We start from the raw sequence: 8,851 nt of genomic DNA, 5'->3' as shown, positions 1-8,851 counted from the left end.
AGCAAAATGTATACAACATACAAATATATGCGTGCAATTAACCACACTATGGCCTATGCACCCACTGCATGTACAATTTTTTATCACAGGTATACAGTTTCTTGTACTGTTGTACATGAGCTTGCTCCACATGCATGGTAACATAGTTGAACTGTAGGATGTTGGATACAGTTGTAATTATTTCTGCCACTTGAGGTTTTATGTTACTTATAGGCCTATATAGTATTGTCTGCATTATTGTTTGTATGCAAAACAATTTGAAAGGTTGAGAACACATTTGGATGAAACTTGTATGAAAAGATGATAATAACACAATTGCATTTTAAAAACAGATGATAGATATAAATTTTGGTAGTGATCCGGGAATCTTTATATGAAATTTTGATGATTTTTATCTTATGGCAGATGAGATCAATGGAATTGGGAGTTCAAGCTGCATGAATTTGAGGTTTGCATACATGCACACTAAAGGTAAAGGCATGTGCTCAAGGTATAATGCACTACCACACAGCTGGAAGTTGATGGCATTTAAAAGCAAAAGGCTTTTATATGGGAAATTTGGCAGTTTTTAGCATGTGTGGATGGGTGGAAATGAGCTGCTTGGCAAAGGTCTGCACTGTCTATGTTTCTAGTGTAGATATCGATAACTCCATTCTTTTGGGGGAGGGAGTGGGATGGGGCATGTGGATATATGTACACACACAATGCTTCTGTTGTCATAACTTCATCTTAATTCAAGAAGTTCCATTTATTACTTTTTATGACACGCTCATTCATACCTCTCCAAACCGTACAGGCCCTTCACACTAAAAAATGGGGGGGGGGGGGGGTAGCAAAGGTAGGGGATATGTTTGATTACTCTTTGTAAGTGAGATATTTTGTCAGCTTTTATCTTTATTTTTTGCACAACCGTAGTGGGGCCTACTTTCCCCCAGCCAAATTTGATCCATGGGTGCTGTTGGCTAAATTAAACCCACGAAGGGGCGTAATGGGCGGTGGTGGGGGGAGGGGGGGGGGGGGTGAGGGGATATGGCAACCCCTTTCCCAACCAGATATCGTGTCAGTTTTTATATTTTCATTATGTACACCCATAGTACTTTCATTGGACCAAGTTTGGTGCATGGGCTGCGTGGGGTAAATTACACCCGCCAGGGGGGCCCAGGGGGGGGGGGGGGGGACGGTCTGGCAACCCCTTTCCCGACCAGATATTTTGTCAGTTTTTATATTTTTATTATGTACACCCCTAGGCCATTCTTTTAGACCAGGTTTGGTCCATGGGCTCCATGGGGTAAATTACACCCGCCGGGGGCCATTTTGGGGGGGTCCCTGGGGAACGACCCGCCCTCAGGTATCAGGCTGACGCCCAGTTTTGTAATGAGGGGGGTGGCCCCAGTAACTTTGAGGGGTCAAACCTTTTGGGCTTGATGGGGTAAATTGACCAGCAGCCAGCTCCTGGTCTATTACACAACAGTTGATTATGCAATCTCCCTCAGTTTCCGAGCATCTGGCCTGAAATATTGCACAGAGTGCTAATGTAATGGCAACCATCTTTTAAAATGAAAATCAAACAAAAAATACTGTGAATTGGGTAAGCTCCCTCAGTTTTCTAGCATTTGACTTGAGGTTTCGCTCATGTAACCAGTGTAATCTTAAAATGAGTCGCACACTGATCTCACTGTTGAGCAATCTTGCTATGGTAACAACTTTTGTTACTTTTTTTCAACAAAAGGCACACAAGAATATCGTGAATTGAGCTAACTCTCTAAGTTTTAGGTGGGGGTATCAATTGCATCCAGTTCGAGTTGAAAATATTGGCCCAAGAAGGCCTTATGTGTGTCATTTGAATATTTAAATGATCCAAATTTCACATGCTTGTATCGACACTTGCAATAGCATTGATCAAAAGAAAGAGTATAATTTTTTATGTTAACATTTTACAACCAGACTGGCTGATCTATGTTGAATATTTGAATTATACAGCGCTATTAAAAGAACATTGTTCGGGGATGGATAACCAGTCACAATAGTTACGGTTTAAGCAAACTTTATTACGCTCACGCAACACAAACTGCCGGCCGAAAGGGGCGAAGGTTATACAACAACAATTTAACATACTTCTCAAACACTGCCCGTAAGAGGGCAGTATAACACACTGGCGCAATCACTTTCTTCTTTCTGTCTTCTTCTACATATCAGAACGGAAAACACTTGGCATTCGAATAATCATGCACATTCAATATGCCAGGAATGTGTGTGGCATTAAGCCAGTCAAATTTCCGACTAACTGCATGGATAGGTAGACCACATTACGAACACTCAATGATTTGATACCATTAACACAAACATTATCCCGATATAGACACAATGTCTTCAAAAGCGTGTATGGACTGACTGGCAACTAACTAATATGAAACATTAACTTTACATTAGCTGTAATCAGCACTGCTATACAGTACATACATGTATACCCACTCATTGGAGCAGCAATCAGCATCCTGTGCATACAAACGTAACAATAATCTATGCTTTACATGTGCCTTCATGTACATTCTACCAATTATAAAAAATGACACCAAATACAACTGCAAAATCAACTACTTGTACATGCCTTACACTGTAAAAACCAGAAAATATTTCACAATATCAACTATCAAATACATACCTAACTCAGTCACATTCTACCCTTTTCTCACAACATGAAACATTACTATTGTACATAAGTACCATGATCTCCACATTCTCATTCACTCTTTTGTTACAACACTATCAAACACTGTACATGAATAACATACAGCTGTAATCACTTTTCTTCTGATGGAATGTGAAACAACAGTACATAAACACCACACCATAGCTGTCTTTCCTTTACTGTCCCCCAAAGAAACACAATGTTGTCAGAACCAAATAGATGACCAACTATAGGCCCCAAAAGGACAGAAACAAAAATCCCTAGATAAACCAAATGAAAGCATAAACACATTACAGGTTAAGTAAACAGTATATGGCATGGAAAACAACAATGGTGTGTATTCATTATAATACAATTCAATTCAATTCAATTCAATTCAATTCAATTTATTCATTTCATAAAATCACATATAAAATATTTACATAGATGTGTGAGTCAAAGGAGGAAATCACGCAAAAGCCTAGGGCTTGGAAATGGAGATTTCCTTTACAATATAGTTTAAAATCACAGTTTTGAATGAAACATATATATATCAAAACAGAACTTAAATTAGAGGCCGTTACAAAATCAACAATACATTATGATAGAGACAGGAAACAGGAAACAAAACAACAACTGAACTAATACAATATAATACTATACAATAAAAAACAAACAAACAAACAAACATGCAGGGTAATTGTCAAAGGTTTGTATGGGAATTGCACAATTATTCATCATTCATTCATAAACATTAATCAATACAGATTAAGAAGAAGCTGCTTATATTGAGTCATAAAAAGATTCAATGTGTTAACAGATTTCAGTTTCATGCTTAACAAATTCCACAATTTAGCCCCTTTGTACTTTATAGAGTTGGACTGACTGATTTTCAGACGATAAAATGGTAAAATATAACATTGTTTATTTCTAGTATTGAAAGAATGTTTCTTGGCATGAGAAGAAAAATAATCATTGAATATATCTGGCAAGACGGAGCGAACATATTTATACATAAAAATACCAAGTTTAAATGAAATTCTGTCTCGAAAATTTAACGTTTGCAAGTCCTTAAATAATGGAGGGGTGTGGGCAAGATTGAGGGAATTTGTACAAAGGCGAATAATACATGTCGTACCTGATACATGTATTCAAATCGGTATGAGTAAGACTGTATATGAAAGCCGCTGAGAATAGTCACCCACCTAATGTAACAATATCAAAACCTTAGTGTCATCATCGACTTATCATGTGAATTATTACCATAAAATGTACCACCCTTTGGCACATACCAAACAAAACAACTGAAAACGACACATTCATAAAAAAAAATGTTACATATGAAAATAAATTATCAGAAATAAGCAGAGATCAAATACACCTGTATTATACTTTTGAAAACTTCCGAACCATATTTTGTCCTTAAAGTGTATCACTATATGAACTGCTTTGTACACATGCATCAAAAACGGAATCCCACATCGACGTCACTCCATACAATATGACCTGACACATGATTCGTACATATCAAAAAAAGGGGAAGAATGAGCTACATGAGGTACATCAAAACTATGTGCTATGTACAATGTGTTACCATACATATCATGTAAGCTTCATATAATTACAAATTATCATCATACATACATTCATCTTTTCTTTATCAAAAAACCTGTTACTGATATTCTACCCTTGCATACTGATGTGCAACAAAAAAAATCAAACAAGCATCATACATACGTATAACAAAAACTCACCTCTCCTAGATGTGTGCAATATGTATTTGACATAAGACACAGGAAATTACTCTAAGAATCATACACATTGGGAAAAATGAATGGCAAAAACACAAACATAAAAATGCTGACTTATACTTACTGAGTTGCCATCAAAACAATCATGTGCAAGCTACATACAAATAAAAAGATAAACATGTAATTCTAATTTGCACAACTTGCTATGTGTAAGTCACCTGGCTGCTTACGTGATGTATACTACAACATGGACTTGAATCCAATAACAATATACATGTACTGTTTCTGTACATTACATTGAATCAGAATCAATGCAAAACACTTAAAACCATAACAGGAATATTATCAAGTTTGTAATATCCTTTTAAAAAAATAATAATACATGCATAGATTCATTCCATGCAATCACAAAAACAAACAAACAAAAAATGAACACAAGTTCTAAATCTCAGAGTGCCGAAAATATCAAGAGATGCAGAACTACACAATTCACACAAACTTCACTCGTTGTCAGAAAAAAATTCCAATGTAACTAACATAATTGTCAACTAAAATTTACAATATTACCTTGGGCATAAAACATAATGGATCACAAACTTATACATCGCAAGTTTGTTTCTCACTTCGAAGCACTAATTACACGTACGTTATACATTGTGATAAAAAAATATTCCATAAACTTAAAAATCCTTTATTTCAATGAAAACAGTCCGTTTATCCTATTACATACACAGATATATGAATTTAACAAAACTTATAAAGGTGAAGTAGTATATAGCACATAATTCAAGTCACAAATCAGAGTCCAGAAACATCCGGTAGCCGAGGTCATAAATGGAGGTTATTAGCTTCTGGATAAACAGTCAATGTCTGGAGGACGCCAGGAGGGGGTCCTACATGCAAGCATGTGTAGTGACCTGGTTGAGGGTGAGGAGCAATGTCTGAGGTTGGAGACATCACAGGTGTGTTAAGATGAAGACGACGTGCAGGAATCTTCTCGCCCCGTGGAAAGCGAGATGTACCTCCAGGAGTGGAGGCATTGGTGAAGGCACGGGGTCCACTGGAGGCATCTGGGGGGTGCCCAGGAGGGTCGTTGATCTCGATAATGCGAGGATGGTCTGGGGGGCCACTGCGTCGATAAGGAGTGCTGATGCTACTAACACTGATATTGAGAACATCCACAGGAAGCTCATCAGTGGGTGAGGGACACTGGTTGACATCTGAAGATAGCTGGCATGCTGGCAAGCCAGAGCGATGACGAGGTGTGGTTGGGGCACCAGAGGAATCATCATCGGTGACATCAGGGATGGTGCGATTCATCTCAGGGGTGGGAATGACGGCTAGCTCTGACTGAGCTAGACATTGACGTGCAGCCTCAGCATCCTGGGAATGAGGGTGTAGGCCTATGCCTTGGTGGTGACCGTTGCTGGCTGGTGGAGGTGCGGTCACATCATCAGAGATAGATGAAGGCGAGTTGTACCGGGGAAGGCTGAGAGACATCAGAGGCGTGCGGGAAAGACGAATATCTACCTCTGGTGTAGGATCAGGACCATAGGTGTACGAAGGTCCATCACCAATTGTGATACTGCGCTTTGCGGGACGGATGGTAATGTCGTGCAACACTATGAACGGAATGCCTGCCTCAATTATAACATCCGGAGAGTCAACAACTAACCCTTCAAAGAGAAATGCCTTTCCATCTCTGGTAAGTGTGAGGCACGCCCCTCCAACAACTGCATACGGTGAAGAATGATCAACTGGATAAGCCTCAGAAGAGTCCGAAAAAACACCTCCGAGACTCTTGAACACTGAATAGCCAATGAAGTTCTGTGGCAAACCACTGGCAAGAGTAACCCGGATAGTCTGCTGACCATGGTCAAGGTCAATGTAGGGAGACATACAAGCCTTTTCAGGCAACACTGAGGGACTAGCTACTCGAGACTGTGGCAACTGGTCAACCCGGAAGTGGAACTCATCCGACTCCGATGAGCCACTATCATAGCAAAAGGAATTGTCGTTAACCCCTATTGACCAGGCTAAATCTGACATACCCTTTGCATCTCCAAAACTGCTGTCTGGACAGGGGCGTCACCAGCTTTTTTTCAAGGGGGGTGCGTTTTGACCCTAATGTAACGAGAATTTTTTTTTTTTTTTTTTTTTGGACAGACATTTGGAATATAGGAAGCTCTCAATCCCTAGACTTTTACTGTTTTTGACGGAAACCAAGCGGGGAAAGGGCACCGGCGTAGCTAGGATTTCATCTTGGAGGGGGGGGGGGGGGGGGTGATGGTGTGTTAGTATGCAAGGGAGCGAGCAAGGGGGGGGGGGGGGGGGGGGGGGGGACTCGTGAAAGTGCCTGTTGTCCCCCCCCCCCTCCCACGGTGAGAACTTTTTGCATTTTGATGTTGTAAATGGTGCAATTTGATGCAGGCTTTTTGGGTGTTTTATCGACTTGAAACATTCCCACTTGTTTAAGGTAGCAGTACATTTTGATGGAATTTGTTGTTGAACAATGTGCCTATAAACTATATCATTTCAATGAACTTCTTGTATTGATTCTTACACCGCTTATGATGTCATGAACGCGACCGAGCCCGAGCAGGCGGAGAGAGCGAGGGGGGATTTGATGCATGTTTTGCTTGTTTTATCGACTTGAAACAGTCCCACTTGTTTAAAACAAAGCAGTATATTTTGATGTAGATTAATATCGAACAATTTGCCTATAAAATAGTATCATCCAAATAAACTTCCTGTTTTGATATTTACACTGAATATCATGAACGCGGCCAAGCAAGAGCGAGAGGAGTGAGCGAGGGGGAGGATGTGGGAGGGAGTGTCCCCCTCCCACGGTGAGCACTTTTTGATGTTGTAAATGGTGCAATTTGATGCAGGTATTTTGCGTGTTTTATCGACTTGAAACAGTCCCACTTTGTTTAAGGCATCAGTACATTTTGAAGTAAATTGTTATTGAACAATTTGCCTATAAATGGTATAATTCAAATAAACTTGTCATGTCATGAACGCGACCGAGCCCGAACAAGCGGAACGAGCAAGGGGGGAGGTTGTGGGAGGGGGTTGTCCCCCTATAAATGGATTATGGAATGACGGTGTGAAACGACAAATTATACTGGCAGCAATATCTGGAGAATGGCTTAACGATTACATGCGAGCGAGCGGAGCGAGCGAGCTTTAAAATTTTGACATTTTACTGTCCCAAAATTGCCGTTTGCAGCCATATTTTTTTGCTTTGGAAATTAAGGGGGGGGGGACGCAACGGGCGCAACTGCTGGCAATTACTGGCAGCAATATCAGGAGAATTTAAATGCGAGCGAGCGGAGCGAGCGAGCTTGAAAATTTTGACATTTTACAGTCCAAAAACTGCCGTTTGTAGCTATATATACATATTTTTTTTTTGCAGTAAGAGGGGGGGGGGGCGCACCGGGTGGAGCTGCTGGCAATTACTGGGAGCAACTTCAGGAGAATGGCATTACGACTAAATGCCAGCGAGCGGAGCCAGCGAGCTTGAAAATTTTGACATTTTACAGTCCAAAAACTGCCGTTTGTAGCTATACTTTTTCGCTTTGGAAATTAAGAGGGGGGGGGGGGGACGCCCGGTGCGCCCCTCCCCCTGGATCCGCCACTGGTAGTCAAGGGTGTCGGTTTATGTTCATGACTGAGGGAGGTATCAGACCAGCGAGGTGGCGTCGAAGTGACCAAGCATGGGAAGGATGTCCAAAATCTATCTATGTAAAATAGTAAACACTTTGTAGAATACACTGTGAGTCTTGTACTAGTAGATATGTATAAAATCAGTGCTGCCAGAACCAGGGGTGCGAATTGTTTTTGCCTACGATTTTTTTTTTGTCCCCGATGCAAAATTTCAAAAAATAAATAAATAAATGAATAAAAAATAATAATTATTCAGGGTCCGGTGTTGAGGTCGCTCGCAGACTGAAGTTTTTTTTTTTTTTTTTTTTTTTTTTTTTTTTTAAGGGTCTGAAGGGGGGGGGGTGCGTTCGCACCCAACGCACCCCCCCCCCCCCCCTGGTGACGCCCATGACTGTATCAGCAACACATACCCTAGTAGACAAGCAGACAATATCTGTAGCCAAAGCACTGTCATTAAGATCATCACAACATTCACCAACTTTGGAGGAATCACATTCTGACTCTAGCTCATCATAATCATCTAGATGATTGTCATATGGACACAGGGAATCAGAGTAGCCAAGGATGGAAGCCGCTTGGCGAGCACACGTAATGATATCTCTTTCATGCTCTGGCAGGAATGAGCAATCACTGATGTGATGCTGGTTCGGACGATTGGCAACGAGACATATTGGGCAACTGTGAACTTTATGTCTAACGGTAAAACGACTGGACTCACGAACACTAAAACTACTCATACACGTAGGGACAGGATGACCAGTAC

Source organism: Diadema antillarum, unplaced genomic scaffold (assembly GCF_040938485.1).
Source record: "Diadema antillarum isolate AM-2024a unplaced genomic scaffold, OU_Dant_1.0 seq00000467_RagTag, whole genome shotgun sequence".
Taxonomy (NCBI): Eukaryota; Metazoa; Echinodermata; class Echinoidea; order Diadematoida; family Diadematidae; genus Diadema; species Diadema antillarum.
Note: the sequence above shows the minus strand (reverse complement) of the source record.